Below are 14,756 nucleotides of genomic sequence, written 5' to 3'. Positions count from 1 at the left end.
GGCTGTTATATGACCTTTTACCGCCTAATAAATTCTTTACACGTAAATCACGTGTCTCCACGTACTTCCGCAGGTTACCATCGGTCTAATCCTTCCACTCTCAATATACTACGACGATTCAAGACACTTTCCATCGCGCCATGGTCTTACAGCCCAGTGAACTACGTGTAGAGGTCTCTAAGGGCTGATATATGACATTTTACTACCTAATAAAAGCCTTACATGTTAATCACGAGGTTTGACGTACTTCCGCAGGTTAACATCGGTCTATTCCTCCTACATTCAATGGACTACGACGTCTCAAGTCCTTTTCCATCGTGCCATGATCTTACAACCCAGTGAACTACTTGTAGAGGCCTCAAAGGGCTGTTATATGGCCTTTTGACGCCTAACAAAGGTGGTAAACGTAAATCACGTAGTTTCACATACTTCCGCAGGTTAACATTGGTATATTCCTCCTACACTCAATGCACTACGCCGTCTCAAGTCCTGTTTCATCGTGCCATGGTCTTACGGCACAGTGGACTACGTGTAGAGGACTCTAAGGGCTGTTATATGACCTTTTACCACCTAATAAAAGCCTTACACGTAAACATGTGGTTCCATGTGTTAGCCCAGGTAAACATCGGTCTATTCCTTCTACACGCACTGGACTACGACGTCTCAAGTCCGTTTGCATCGTGCCATGATCTTACAACGCAGTGAACTACGTGTAAAGGCCTCTAAGGACTGCTACATGGCCTCTGGTTGCCAAATATAGGGCTTACCCCTAAAACACGTGGTTTAACGTGTTTGCGCAGGTTACCATCGGTCTATTCCTTCCTCTCTCAAAGGACCACGACGTCTCAAGTCGCTTTCCATCGCGCCATGGTCTTACAGCACAGTGACCTACGTGTAGAGGCCTCTAAGAGCTGTTATATGACCTTATACCACCTAATAAAAGACTTACACGAAAAACATGTGGTTCCATGTGCTAGCCCAGGTAAACATCGGTCTATTCCTTCTACACGCACTGGTCTACGACGTTTCAACTCGTTTTCCAACGCGCCATGATCTTACAACACAGTGAACTACGTGTGGGGGCCTCTAAGCGCTGTTATAAGACCTTTTACCTCCTAATAAAAGTCTTACACCTAAAACATTTGGTTCCATGTGTTAGCCGAGGTTAACATCGGGCTATTCCTTCTACACTCACTGGACTACGGCGTCTGAAGTCCTTTTCCATTGTGCCATGAGCTTACAACGCAGTGAACTCCGTGTAAAGGCCTCTAAGGTCTGTTACATGGCCTCTGGTTGCCAAATATAGGCCTTACACCTAAAACACGTGGTTTACCGTGTCTACGCAGGTTACCATCGGTCTATTCCTTCCTCTCTCAAAGGACCACGACGTCTCAAGTCGCTTTCCATCGCGCCATGGTCTTACAGCACAGTGAACTACGTGTAGAGGCCTCTAAGGGCTGTTATATGACCTTTTACCACCTAATAAAAGACTTACACGAAAAACATGTGGTTCCATGTGCTAGCCCAGGTAAACATCGGTCTATTCCTTCTACACGCACTGGTCTACGACGTTTCAACTCGTTTTCCAACGCGCCATTGTCTTACAACACAATGAACTACGTGTGGGGGCCTCTAAGCGCTGTTATAAGACTTTTTACCACCAAATAAAAGCCTTACACGTTAATCACGAGGTTCGACGTGTCTGCGCAGGTTAACATGGGTCTATTCCTTCCACTCTCAATGGACCACGACGTCTCAAGTCGCTTTCCATCGCGCCATGGTCTTACAGCACAGTCTACTACTTGTAGAGGCCTCTAAGGGCTGTTATATGACCTTTTACCACATAATAAATGCCTTACACGTATATCACGTGGTTCCACGTACTTCCGCATGTTAACATCGGTCTATTCCTCCTACACTCAATGCACTACGACGTCTCAAGTCCTGTTCCATCGTGCCATGATCTTACAACGCAGTGAACTACGTGTAGAGGCCTCTAAGGGCTGTTATTTGACCTTTTACCGCCTAATAAATTCTTTACACGTAAATCACGTGTCTCCACGTACTTCCGCAGGTTACCATCGGTCTATTCCTTCCACTCTCAATGGACTACGACGTTTCAAGACACTTTCCATCGCGCCATGGTCTTACAGCCCAGTGAACTACGTGTAGAGGTCGCTAAGGGCTGTTATATGACCTTTTACTACGTAATAAAAGCCTTACATGTTAATCACAAGGTTTGACGTACTTCCGCAGGTTAACATCGGTCTATTCCTCCTACATTCAATGGACTACGACGTCTCAAGTCCTTTTCCATCGTGCCATGATCTTACAACCCAGTGAACTACTTGTAGAGGCCTCTAAGGGCTGTTATATGGCTTTTTGACGCCTAACAAAGGTGGTAAACGTAAATCACGTAGTTTCACATACTTCCGCAGGTTAACATTGGTATATTCCTCCTACACTCAATGCACTACGCCGTCTCAAGTCCTGTTCCATCGTGCCATGATCTTACAGCGCAGTGAACTACGTGTAGAGAGGCCTCTAAGGGCTGTTATATGACCTTTTACCGCCTAATAAAAGCTTTACACGTAAATCACGTGGTTCCACGTACTTTCGGAGGTTACCATAGGTCTATTTCTTCCACTCTCAATGGACTACGACGTCTCAAGTCGTTTTCCTGCGCGCCATGGTCTCACAACACAGTGAACTACGTGTAGAGACCTCTAAGGGCTGTTAGATGACCTTTTACCACCTAATAAAAGCCTTACACGTAAGTCACGAGGTTCCACGTACTTTCGCATGTTGACATCGGTCTATTCCTCCTACACTCAATGGACCACGACGTCTCAAGTCGCTTTTCATCGCGCCATGGTCTTACAGCACAGTCTACTACTTGTAGAGGCCTCTAAGGGCTGTTATATGACCTTCTACCACATAATAAATGCCTTACACGTATATCACGTGGTTCCACGTACTTCCGCAGGTTAACATCGGTCTATTCCTCCTACACTCAATGCACTACGACGTTTCAAGTCCTGTTCCATCGTGCCATAATCTTACAACGCAGTGAACTACGTGTAGAGGCCTCTAAGGGCTGTTATATGACCTTTTACTACGTAATAAAAGCCTTACATGTTAATCACGAGGTTTGACGTACTTCCGCAGGTTAACATCGGTCTATTCCTCCTACATTCAATTGACTACGACGTCTCAAGTCCTTTTCCATCGTGCCATGATCTTACAACCCAGTGAACTACTTGTAGAGGCCTCTAAGGGCTGTTATATGGCCTTTTGACGCCTAACAAAGGTGGTAAACGTAAATCACGTAGTTTCACATACTTCCGCAGGTTAACATTGGTATATTCCTCCTACACTCAATGCACTACGCCGTCTCAAGTCCTGTTCCATCGTGCCATGATCTTACAGCGCAGTGAACTACGTGTAGAGAGGCCTCTAAGGGCTGTTATATGACCTTTTACCGCCTAATAAAAGCCTTACACGTAAATCACGTGGTTCCACGTACTTTCGGAGGTTACCATAGGTCTATTTCTTCCACTCTCAATGGACTACGACGTCTCAAGTCGTTTTCCTGCGCGCCATTGTCTCACAACACAGTGAACTACGTGTAGAGACCTCTAAGGGCTGTTAGATGACCTTTTACCACCTAATAAAAGCCTTACACGTAAGTCACAAGGTTCCACGTACTTTCGCATGTTGACATCGGTCTATTCCTCCTACACTCAATGGACTACGATGTCTCAAGTCTTTTTCCATCGTGCCATGATCTTACAACGCTGTGAACTACGTGTAGAGGCCTCTAAGGGCTGTTATATGACCTTTTACTACGTAATAAAAGCCTTACATGTTAATCACGAGGTTTGACGTACTTCCGCAGGTTAACATCGGTCTATTCCTCCTACATTCAATTGACTACGACGTCTCAAGTCCTTTTCCATCGTGCCATGATCTTACAACCCAGTGAACTACTTGTAGAGGCCTCTAAGGGCTGTTATATGGCCTTTTGACGCCTAACAAAGGTGGTAAACGTAAATCACGTAGTTTCACATACTTCCGCAGGTTAACATTGGTATATTCCTCCTACACTCAATGCACTACGCCGTCTCAAGTCCTGTTCCATCGTGCCATGATCTTAAAGCGCAGTGAACTACGTGTAGAGAGGCCTCTAAGGGCTGTTATATGACCTTTTACCGCCTAATAAAAGCCTTACACGTAAATCACGTGGTTCCACGTACTTTCGGAGGTTACCATAGGTCTATTTCTTCCACTCTCAATGGACTACGACGTCTCAAGTCGTTTTCCTGTGCGCCATTGTCTCACAACACAGTGAACTACGTGTAGAGACCTCTAAGGGCTGTTAGATGACCTTTTACCACCTAATAAAAGCCTTACACGTAAGTCACGAGGTTAAACGTACTTTCGCATGTTGACATCGGTCTATTCCTCCTACACTCAATGGACTACGATGTCTCAAGTCCTTTTCCATCGTGCCATGATCTTACAACGCAGTGAACTACGTGTAGAGGCCTCTAAGGGCTGTTATATGACCTTTTAACACCTAATAAAAGCCTTACACGTAAATCACGTGGTTCCACGTACTTCCGCAGGTTACCATCCGTCTATTCCTTCCACTGTCAATGGACTACGACGTCTCAAGACAGTTTCCATCGCGCAATGGTCTTACGGCACAGTGAACTACGTGTAGAGGCCTCTAAGGGCTGTTATATGACCTTCTACCACATAATAAATGCCTTACACGTATAACACGTGGTTCCACGTACTTCCGCAGGTTAACATCGGTCTATTCCTCCTACACTCAATGCACTACGACGTCTCAAGTCCTGTTCCATCGTGCCATGATCTTACGGCACAGTGAACTACGTGTAGAGGACTCTAAGGGCTGTTATATGACCTTTTACCACCTAATAAAAGCCTTACACGTAAACATGTGGTTCCATGTGTTAGCCCAGGTAAACATCGGTCTATTCCTTCTACACGCACTGGACTACGACGTCTCAAGTCCGTTTGCATCGTGCCATGATCTTACAACGCAGTGAACTACGTGTAAAGGCCTCTAAGGACTGCTACATGGCCTCTGGTTGCCAAATATAGGGCTTACCCCTAAAACACGTGGTTTAACGTGTTTGCGCAGGTTACCATCGGTCTATTCCGTCCTCTCTCAAAGGACCACGACGTCTCAAGTCGCTTTCCATCGCGCCATGGTCTTACAGCACAGTGACCTACGTGTAGAGGCCTCTAAGAGCTGTTATATGACCTTATACCACCTAATAAAAGACTTACACGAAAAACATTTGGTTCCATGTGCTAGCCCAGGTAAACATCGGTCTATTCCTTCTACACGCACTGGTCTACGACGTTTCAACTCGATTTCCAACGCGCCATGATCTTACAACACAGTGAACTACGTGTGGGGGCCTCTAAGCGCTGTTATAAGACCTTTTACCTCCTAATAAAAGTCTTACACCTAAAACATTTGGTTCCATGTGTTAGCCGAGGTTAACATCGGGCTATTCCTTCTACACTCACTGGACTACGGCGTCTGAAGTCCTTTTCCATTGTGCCATGAGCTTACAACGCAGTGAACTCCGTGTAAAGGCCTCTAAGGTCTGTTACATGGCCTCTGGTTGCCAAATATAGGCCTTACACCTAAAACACGTGGTTTACCGTGTCTACGCAGGTTACCATCGGTCTATTCCTTCCTCTCTCAAAGGACCACGACGTCTCAAGTCGCTTTCCATCGCGCCATGGTCTTACAGCACAGTGAACTACGTGTAGAGGCCTCTAAGGGCTGTTATATGACCTTTTACCACCTAATAAAAGACTTACACGAAAAACATGTGGTTCCATGTGCTAGCCCAGGTAAACATCGGTCTATTCCTTCTACACGCACTGGTCTACGACGTTTCAACTCGTTTTCCAACGCGCCATTGTCTTACAACACAATGAACTACGTGTGGGGGCCTCTAAGCGCTGTTATAAGACTTTTTACCACCAAATAAAAGCCTTACACGTTAATCACGAGGTTCGACGTGTCTGCGCAGGTTAACATGGGTCTATTCCTTCCACTCTCAATGGACCACGACGTCTCAAGTCGCTTTCCATCGCGCCATGGTCTTACAGCACAGTCTACTACTTGTAGAGGCCTCTAAGGGCTGTTATATGACCTTTTACCACATAATAAATGCCTTACACGTATATCACGTGGTTCCACGTACTTCCGCAGATTAACATCGGTCTATTCCTCCTACACTCAATGCACTACGCCGTCTCAAGTCCTGTTCCATCGTGCCATGATCTTACAGCGCAGTGAACTACGTGTAGAGAGGCCTCTAAGGGCTGTTATATGACCTTTTACCGCCTAATAAAAGCTTTACACGTAAATCACGTGGTTCCACGTACTTTCGGAGGTTACCATAGGTCTATTTCTTCCACTCTCAATGGACTACGACGTCTCAAGTCGTTTTCCTGCGCGCCATTGTCTCACAACACAGTGAACTACGTGTAGAGACCTCTAAGGGCTGTTAGATGACCTTTTACCACCTAATAAAAGCCTTACACGTAAGTCACAAGGTTCCACGTACTTTCGCATGTTGACATCGGTCTATTCCTCCTACACTCAATGGACTACGATGTCTCAAGTCTTTTTCCATCGTGCCATGATCTTACAACGCTGTGAACTACGTGTAGAGGCCTCTAAGGGCTGTTATATGACCTTTTACTACGTAATAAAAGCCTTACATGTTAATCACGAGGTTTGACGTACTTCCGCAGGTTAACATCGGTCTATTCCTCCTACATTCAATTGACTACGACGTCTCAAGTCCTTTTCCATCGTGCCATGATCTTACAACCCAGTGAACTACTTGTAGAGGCCTCTAAGGGCTGTTATATGGCCTTTTGACGCCTAACAAAGGTGGTAAACGTAAATCACGTAGTTTCACATACTTCCGCAGGTTAACATTGGTATATTCCTCCTACACTCAATGCACTACGCCGTCTCAAGTCCTGTTCCATCGTGCCATGATCTTAAAGCGCAGTGAACTACGTGTAGAGAGGCCTCTAAGGGCTGTTATATGACCTTTTACCGCCTAATAAAAGCCTTACACGTAAATCACGTGGTTCCACGTACTTTCGGAGGTTACCATAGGTCTATTTCTTCCACTCTCAATGGACTACGACGTCTCAAGTCGTTTTCCTGTGCGCCATTGTCTCACAACACAGTGAACTACGTGTAGAGACCTCTAAGGGCTGTTAGATGACCTTTTACCACCTAATAAAAGCCTTACACGTAAGTCACGAGGTTAAACGTACTTTCGCATGTTGACATCGGTCTATTCCTCCTACACTCAATGGACTACGATGTCTCAAGTCCTTTTCCATCGTGCCATGATCTTACAACGCAGTGAACTACGTGTAGAGGCCTCTAAGGGCTGTTATATGACCTTTTAACACCTAATAAAAGCCTTACACGTAAATCACGTGGTTCCACGTACTTCCGCAGGTTACCATCCGTCTATTCCTTCCACTGTCAATGGACTACGACGTCTCAAGACAGTTTCCATCGCGCAATGGTCTTACGGCACAGTGAACTACGTGTAGAGGCCTCTAAGGGCTGTTATATGACCTTCTACCACATAATAAATGCCTTACACGTATAACACGTGGTTCCACGTACTTCCGCAGGTTAACATCGGTCTATTCCTCCTACACTCAATGCACTACGACGTCTCAAGTCCTGTTCCATCGTGCCATGATCTTACGGCACAGTGAACTACGTGTAGAGGACTCTAAGGGCTGTTATATGACCTTTTACCACCTAATAAAAGCCTTACACGTAAACATGTGGTTCCATGTGTTAGCCCAGGTAAACATCGGTCTATTCCTTCTACACGCACTGGACTACGACGTCTCAAGTCCGTTTGCATCGTGCCATGATCTTACAACGCAGTGAACTACGTGTAAAGGCCTCTAAGGACTGCTACATGGCCTCTGGTTGCCAAATATAGGTCTTACCCCTAAAACACGTGGTTTAACGTGTTTGCGCAGGTTACCATCGGTCTATTCCTTCCTCTCTCAAAGGACCACGACGTCTCAAGTCGCTTTCCATCGCGCCATGGTCTTACAGCACAGTGACCTACGTGTAGAGGCCTCTAAGAGCTGTTATATGACCTTATACCACCTAATAAAAGACTTACACGAAAAACATTTGGTTCCATGTGCTAGCCCAGGTAAACATCGGTCTATTCCTTCTACACGCACTGGTCTACGACGTTTCAACTCGTTTTCCAACGCGCCATGATCTTACAACACAGTGAACTACGTGTGGGGGCCTCTAAGCGCTGTTATAAGACCTTTTACCTCCTAATAAAAGTCTTACACCTAAAACATTTGGTTCCATGTGTTAGCCGAGGTTAACATCGGGCTATTCCTTCTACACTCACTGGACTACGGCGTCTGAAGTCCTTTTCCATTGTGCCATGAGCTTACAACGCAGTGAACTCCGTGTAAAGGCCTCTAAGGTCTGTTACATGGCCTCTGGTTGCCAAATATAGGCCTTACACCTAAAACACGTGGTTTACCGTGTCTACGCAGGTTACCATCGGTCTATTCCTTCCTCTCTCAAAGGACCACGACGTCTCAAGTCGCTTTCCATCGCGCCATGGTCTTACAGCACAGTGAACTACGTGTAGAGGCCTCTAAGGGCTGTTATATGACCTTTTACCACCTAATAAAAGACTTACACGAAAAACATGTGGTTCCATGTGCTAGCCCAGGTAAACATCGGTCTATTCCTTCTACACGCACTGGTCTACGACGTTTCAACTCGTTTTCCAACGCGCCATTGTCTTACAACACAATGAACTACGTGTGGGGGCCTCTAAGCGCTGTTATAAGACTTTTTACCACCAAATAAAAGCCTTACACGTTAATCACGAGGTTCGACGTGTCTGCGCAGGTTAACATGGGTCTATTCCTTCCACTCTCAATGGACCACGACGTCTCAAGTCGCTTTCCATCGCGCCATGGTCTTACAGCACAGTCTACTACTTGTAGAGGCCTCTAAGGGCTGTTATATGACCTTTTACCACATAATAAATGCCTTACACGTATATCACGTGGTTCCACGTACTTCCGCAGGTTAACATCGGTCTATTCCTCCTACACTCAATGCACTACGACGTCTCAAGTCCTGTTCCATCGTGCCATGATCTTACAACGCAGTGAACTACGTGTAGAGGCCTCTAAGGGCTGTTATTTGACCTTTTACCGCCTAATAAATTCTTTACACGTAAATCACGTGTCTCCACGTACTTCCGCAGGTTACCATCGGTCTATTCCTTCCACTCTCAATGGACTACGACGTTTCAAGACACTTTCCATCGCGCCATGGTCTTACAGCCCAGTGAACTACGTGTAGAGGTCGCTAAGGGCTGTTATATGACCTTTTACTACGTAATAAAAGCCTTACATGTTAATCACAAGGTTTGACGTACTTCCGCAGGTTAACATCGGTCTATTCCTCCTACATTCAATGGACTACGACGTCTCAAGTCCTTTTCCATCGTGCCATGATCTTACAACCCAGTGAACTACTTGTAGAGGCCTCTAAGGGCTGTTATATGGCTTTTTGACGCCTAACAAAGGTGGTAAACGTAAATCACGTAGTTTCACATACTTCCGCAGGTTAACATTGGTATATTCCTCCTACACTCAATGCACTACGCCGTCTCAAGTCCTGTTCCATCGTGCCATGATCTTACAGCGCAGTGAACTACGTGTAGAGAGGCCTCTAAGGGCTGTTATATGACCTTTTACCGCCTAATAAAAGCTTTACACGTAAATCACGTGGTTCCACGTACTTTCGGAGGTTACCATAGGTCTATTTCTTCCACTCTCAATGGACTACGACGTCTCAAGTCGTTTTCCTGCGCGCCATGGTCTCACAACACAGTGAACTACGTGTAGAGACCTCTAAGGGCTGTTAGATGACCTTTTACCACCTAATAAAAGCCTTACACGTAAGTCACGAGGTTCCACGTACTTTCGCATGTTGACATCGGTCTATTCCTCCTACACTCAATGGACCACGACGTCTCAAGTCGCTTTCCATCGCGCCATGGTCTTACAGCACAGTCTACTACTTGTAGAGGCCTCTAAGGGCTGTTATATGACCTTCTACCACATAATAAATGCCTTACACGTATATCACGTGGTTCCACGTACTTCCGCAGGTTAACATCGGTCTATTCCTCCTACACTCAATGCACTACGACGTTTCAAGTCCTGTTCCATCGTGCCATAATCTTACAACGCAGTGAACTACGTGTAGAGGCCTCTAAGGGCTGTTATATGACCTTTTACTACGTAATAAAAGCCTTACATGTTAATCACGAGGTTTGACGTACTTCCGCAGGTTAACATCGGTCTATTCCTCCTACATTCAATTGACTACGACGTCTCAAGTCCTTTTCCATCGTGCCATGATCTTACAACCCAGTGAACTACTTGTAGAGGCCTCTAAGGGCTGTTATATGGCCTTTTGACGCCTAACAAAGGTGGTAAACGTAAATCACGTAGTTTCACATACTTCCGCAGGTTAACATTGGTATATTCCTCCTACACTCAATGCACTACGCCGTCTCAAGTCCTGTTCCATCGTGCCATGATCTTACAGCGCAGTGAACTACGTGTAGAGAGGCCTCTAAGGGCTGTTATATGACCTTTTACCGCCTAATAAAAGCCTTACACGTAAATCACGTGGTTCCACGTACTTTCGGAGGTTACCATAGGTCTATTTCTTCCACTCTCAATGGACTACGACGTCTCAAGTCGTTTTCCTGCGCGCCATTGTCTCACAACACAGTGAACTACGTGTAGAGACCTCTAAGGGCTGTTAGATGACCTTTTACCACCTAATAAAAGCCTTACACGTAAGTCACAAGGTTCCACGTACTTTCGCATGTTGACATCGGTCTATTCCTCCTACACTCAATGGACTACGATGTCTCAAGTCTTTTTCCATCGTGCCATGATCTTACAACGCTGTGAACTACGTGTAGAGGCCTCTAAGGGCTGTTATATGACCTTTTACTACGTAATAAAAGCCTTACATGTTAATCACGAGGTTTGACGTACTTCCGCAGGTTAACATCGGTCTATTCCTCCTACATTCAATTGACTACGACGTCTCAAGTCCTTTTCCATCGTGCCATGATCTTACAACCCAGTGAACTACTTGTAGAGGCCTCTAAGGGCTGTTATATGGCCTTTTGACGCCTAACAAAGGTGGTAAACGTAAATCACGTAGTTTCACATACTTCCGCAGGTTAACATTGGTATATTCCTCCTACACTCAATGCACTACGCCGTCTCAAGTCCTGTTCCATCGTGCCATGATCTTAAAGCGCAGTGAACTACGTGTAGAGAGGCCTCTAAGGGCTGTTATATGACCTTTTACCGCCTAATAAAAGCCTTACACGTAAATCACGTGGTTCCACGTACTTTCGGAGGTTACCATAGGTCTATTTCTTCCACTCTCAATGGACTACGACGTCTCAAGTCGTTTTCCTGTGCGCCATTGTCTCACAACACAGTGAACTACGTGTAGAGACCTCTAAGGGCTGTTAGATGACCTTTTACCACCTAATAAAAGCCTTACACGTAAGTCACGAGGTTAAACGTACTTTCGCATGTTGACATCGGTCTATTCCTCCTACACTCAATGGACTACGATGTCTCAAGTCCTTTTCCATCGTGCCATGATCTTACAACGCAGTGAACTACGTGTAGAGGCCTCTAAGGGCTGTTATATGACCTTTTAACACCTAATAAAAGCCTTACACGTAAATCACGTGGTTCCACGTACTTCCGCAGGTTACCATCCGTCTATTCCTTCCACTGTCAATGGACTACGACGTCTCAAGACAGTTTCCATCGCGCAATGGTCTTACGGCACAGTGAACTACGTGTAGAGGCCTCTAAGGGCTGTTATATGACCTTCTACCACATAATAAATGCCTTACACGTATAACACGTGGTTCCACGTACTTCCGCAGGTTAACATCGGTCTATTCCTCCTACACTCAATGCACTACGACGTCTCAAGTCCTGTTCCATCGTGCCATGATCTTACAACGCAGTGAACTACGTGTAGAGGCCTCTAAGGGCTGTTATATGACCTTTTACCGCCTAATAAATTCTTTACACGTAAATCACGTGACTCCACGTACTTCCGCAGGTTACCATCGGTCTATTCCTTCCACTCTCAATGGACTACGACGTTTCATGACACTTTCCATCGCGCCATGGTCTTACGGCACAGTGGACTACGTGTAGAGGACTCTAAGAGCTGTTATATGACCTTTTACCACCTAATAAAAGCCTTACACGTAAACATGTGGTTCCACGTACTTTCGGAGGTTACCATAGGTCTATTTCTTCCACTCTCAATGGACTACGACGTCTCAAGTCGTTTTCCTGCGCGCCATGGTCTTACGGCACAGTGAACTACGTGTAGAGGCCTCTAAGGGCTGTTATATGACCTTCTACCACATAATAAATGCCTTACACGTATAACACGTGGTTCCGCGTACTTCCGCAGGTTAACATCGGTTTATTCCTCCTACACTCAATGCACTACGACGTCTCAAGTCCTGTTCCATCGTGCCATGATCTTACAACGCAGTGAACTACGTGTAGAGGCCTCAAAGGGCTGTTATATGGCCTTTTGACGCCTAACAAAGGTGGTAAACGTAAATCACGTAGTTTCACATACTTCCGCAGGTTAACATTGGTATATTCCTCCTACACTCAATGCACTACGCCGTCTCAAGTCCTGTTCCATCGTGCCATGGTCTTACGGCACAGTGGACTACGTGTAGAGGACTCTAAGGGCTGTTTTATGACCTTTTACCACCTAATAAAAGCCTTACACGTAAACATGTGGTTCCACGTACTTTCGGAGGTTACCATAGGTCTATTTCTTCCACTCTCAATGGACTACGACGTCTCAAGTCGTTTTCCTGCGCGCCATGGTCTCACAACACAGTGAACTACGTGTAGAGACCTCTAAGGGCTGTTAGATGACCTTTTACCACCTAATAAAAGCCTTACACGTAAGTCACGAGGTTCTACGTACTTTTGCATGTTGACATCGGTCTATTCCTCCTACACTCAATGGACTACGATGTCTCAAGTCCTTTTCCATCGTGCCATGATCTTACAACCCAGTGAACTACTTGTAGAGACCTCAAAGGGCTGTTATATGGCCTTTTGACGCCTAACAAAGGTGGTAAACGTAAATCACGTAGTTTCACATACTTCCGCAGGTTAACATTGGTATATTCCTCCTACACTCAATGCACTACGCCGTCTCAAGTCCTGTTCCATCGTGCCATGGTCTTACGGCACAGTGGACTACGTGTAGAGGACTCTAAGGGCTGTTATATGACCTTTTACCACCTAATAAAAGCCTTACACGTAAACATGTGGTTCCATGTGTTAGCCCAGGTAAACATCGGTCTATTCCTTCTACACGCACTGGACTACGATGTCTCAAGTCCTTTTGCATCGTGCCATGATCTTACAACGCAGTGAACTACGTGTAAAGGCGTCTAAGGATTGTTACATGGCCTCTGGTTGCCAAATATAGGGCTTACCCCTAAAACACGTGGTTTACCGTGTCTGCGCAGGTTACCATCGGTCTATTCCTTCCTCTCTTAAAGGACCACGACGTCTCAAGTCGCTTTCCATCGCGCCATGGTCTTACAGCACAGTGAACTAGGTGTAGAGGCCTCTAAGAGCTGTTATATGACCTTATACCACCTAATAAAAGACTTACACGAAAAACATGTGGTTCCATGTGCTAGCCCAGGTAAACATCGGTCTATTCCTTCTACACGCACTGGTCTACGACGTTTCAACTCGTTTTCCAACGCGCCATGATATTACAACACAGTGAACTACGTGTGGGGGCCTCTAAGCGCTGTTATAAGACCTTTTACCTCCTAATAAAAGTCTTACACCTAAGACATATGGTTCCATGTGTTAGCCGAGGTTAACATCGGGCTATTCGTTCTACACTCACTGGACTACGGCGTCTGAAGTCCTTTTCCATTGCGCATTGATCTTACAACGCAGTGATCTCCGTGTAAAGGCCTCTAAGGACTGTTACATGGCCTCTGGTTGTCAAATATAGGCCTTACACCTAAAACACGTGGTTTACCGTGTCTGCGCAGGTTACCATCGGTCTATTCCTTCCTCTCTCAAAGGACCACGACGACTCAAGTCGCTTTCCATCGTGCCATGGTCTTACAGCACAGTGAATTACGTGTAGAGGTCTTTAAGAGCTGTTATATGATCTTTTACCACCTAATAAAAGACTTACACGAAAAACATGTGCTTCCATGTGCTAGCCCAGGTAAACATCGGTCTATTCCTTCTACACGCACTGGTCTACAACGTTTAAACTCGTTTTCCAACGCGCCATGGTCTTACAACACAGTGAACTACGTGTGGCGGCCTCTAAGCGCTGTTATAAGACCTTTTACCACCAATTAAAAGCCTTACACGTTAATCACGAGGTTCGACGTGTCTGCGCAGGTTAACATGGGTCTATTCCTTCCACTCTCAATGGACCACGACGTCTCAAGTCGCTTTCCATCGCGCCATGGTCTTACAGCACAGTCTACTACTTGTAGAGGCCTCTAAGGGCT

Source organism: Hydractinia symbiolongicarpus, chromosome 2 (genome assembly GCF_029227915.1).
Source record: "Hydractinia symbiolongicarpus strain clone_291-10 chromosome 2, HSymV2.1, whole genome shotgun sequence".
Lineage (NCBI taxonomy): Eukaryota > Metazoa > Cnidaria > Hydrozoa > Anthoathecata > Hydractiniidae > Hydractinia > Hydractinia symbiolongicarpus.
The sequence above is the reverse complement of the archived record's forward strand: the minus strand, read 5'-3'. Positions refer to the sequence as shown.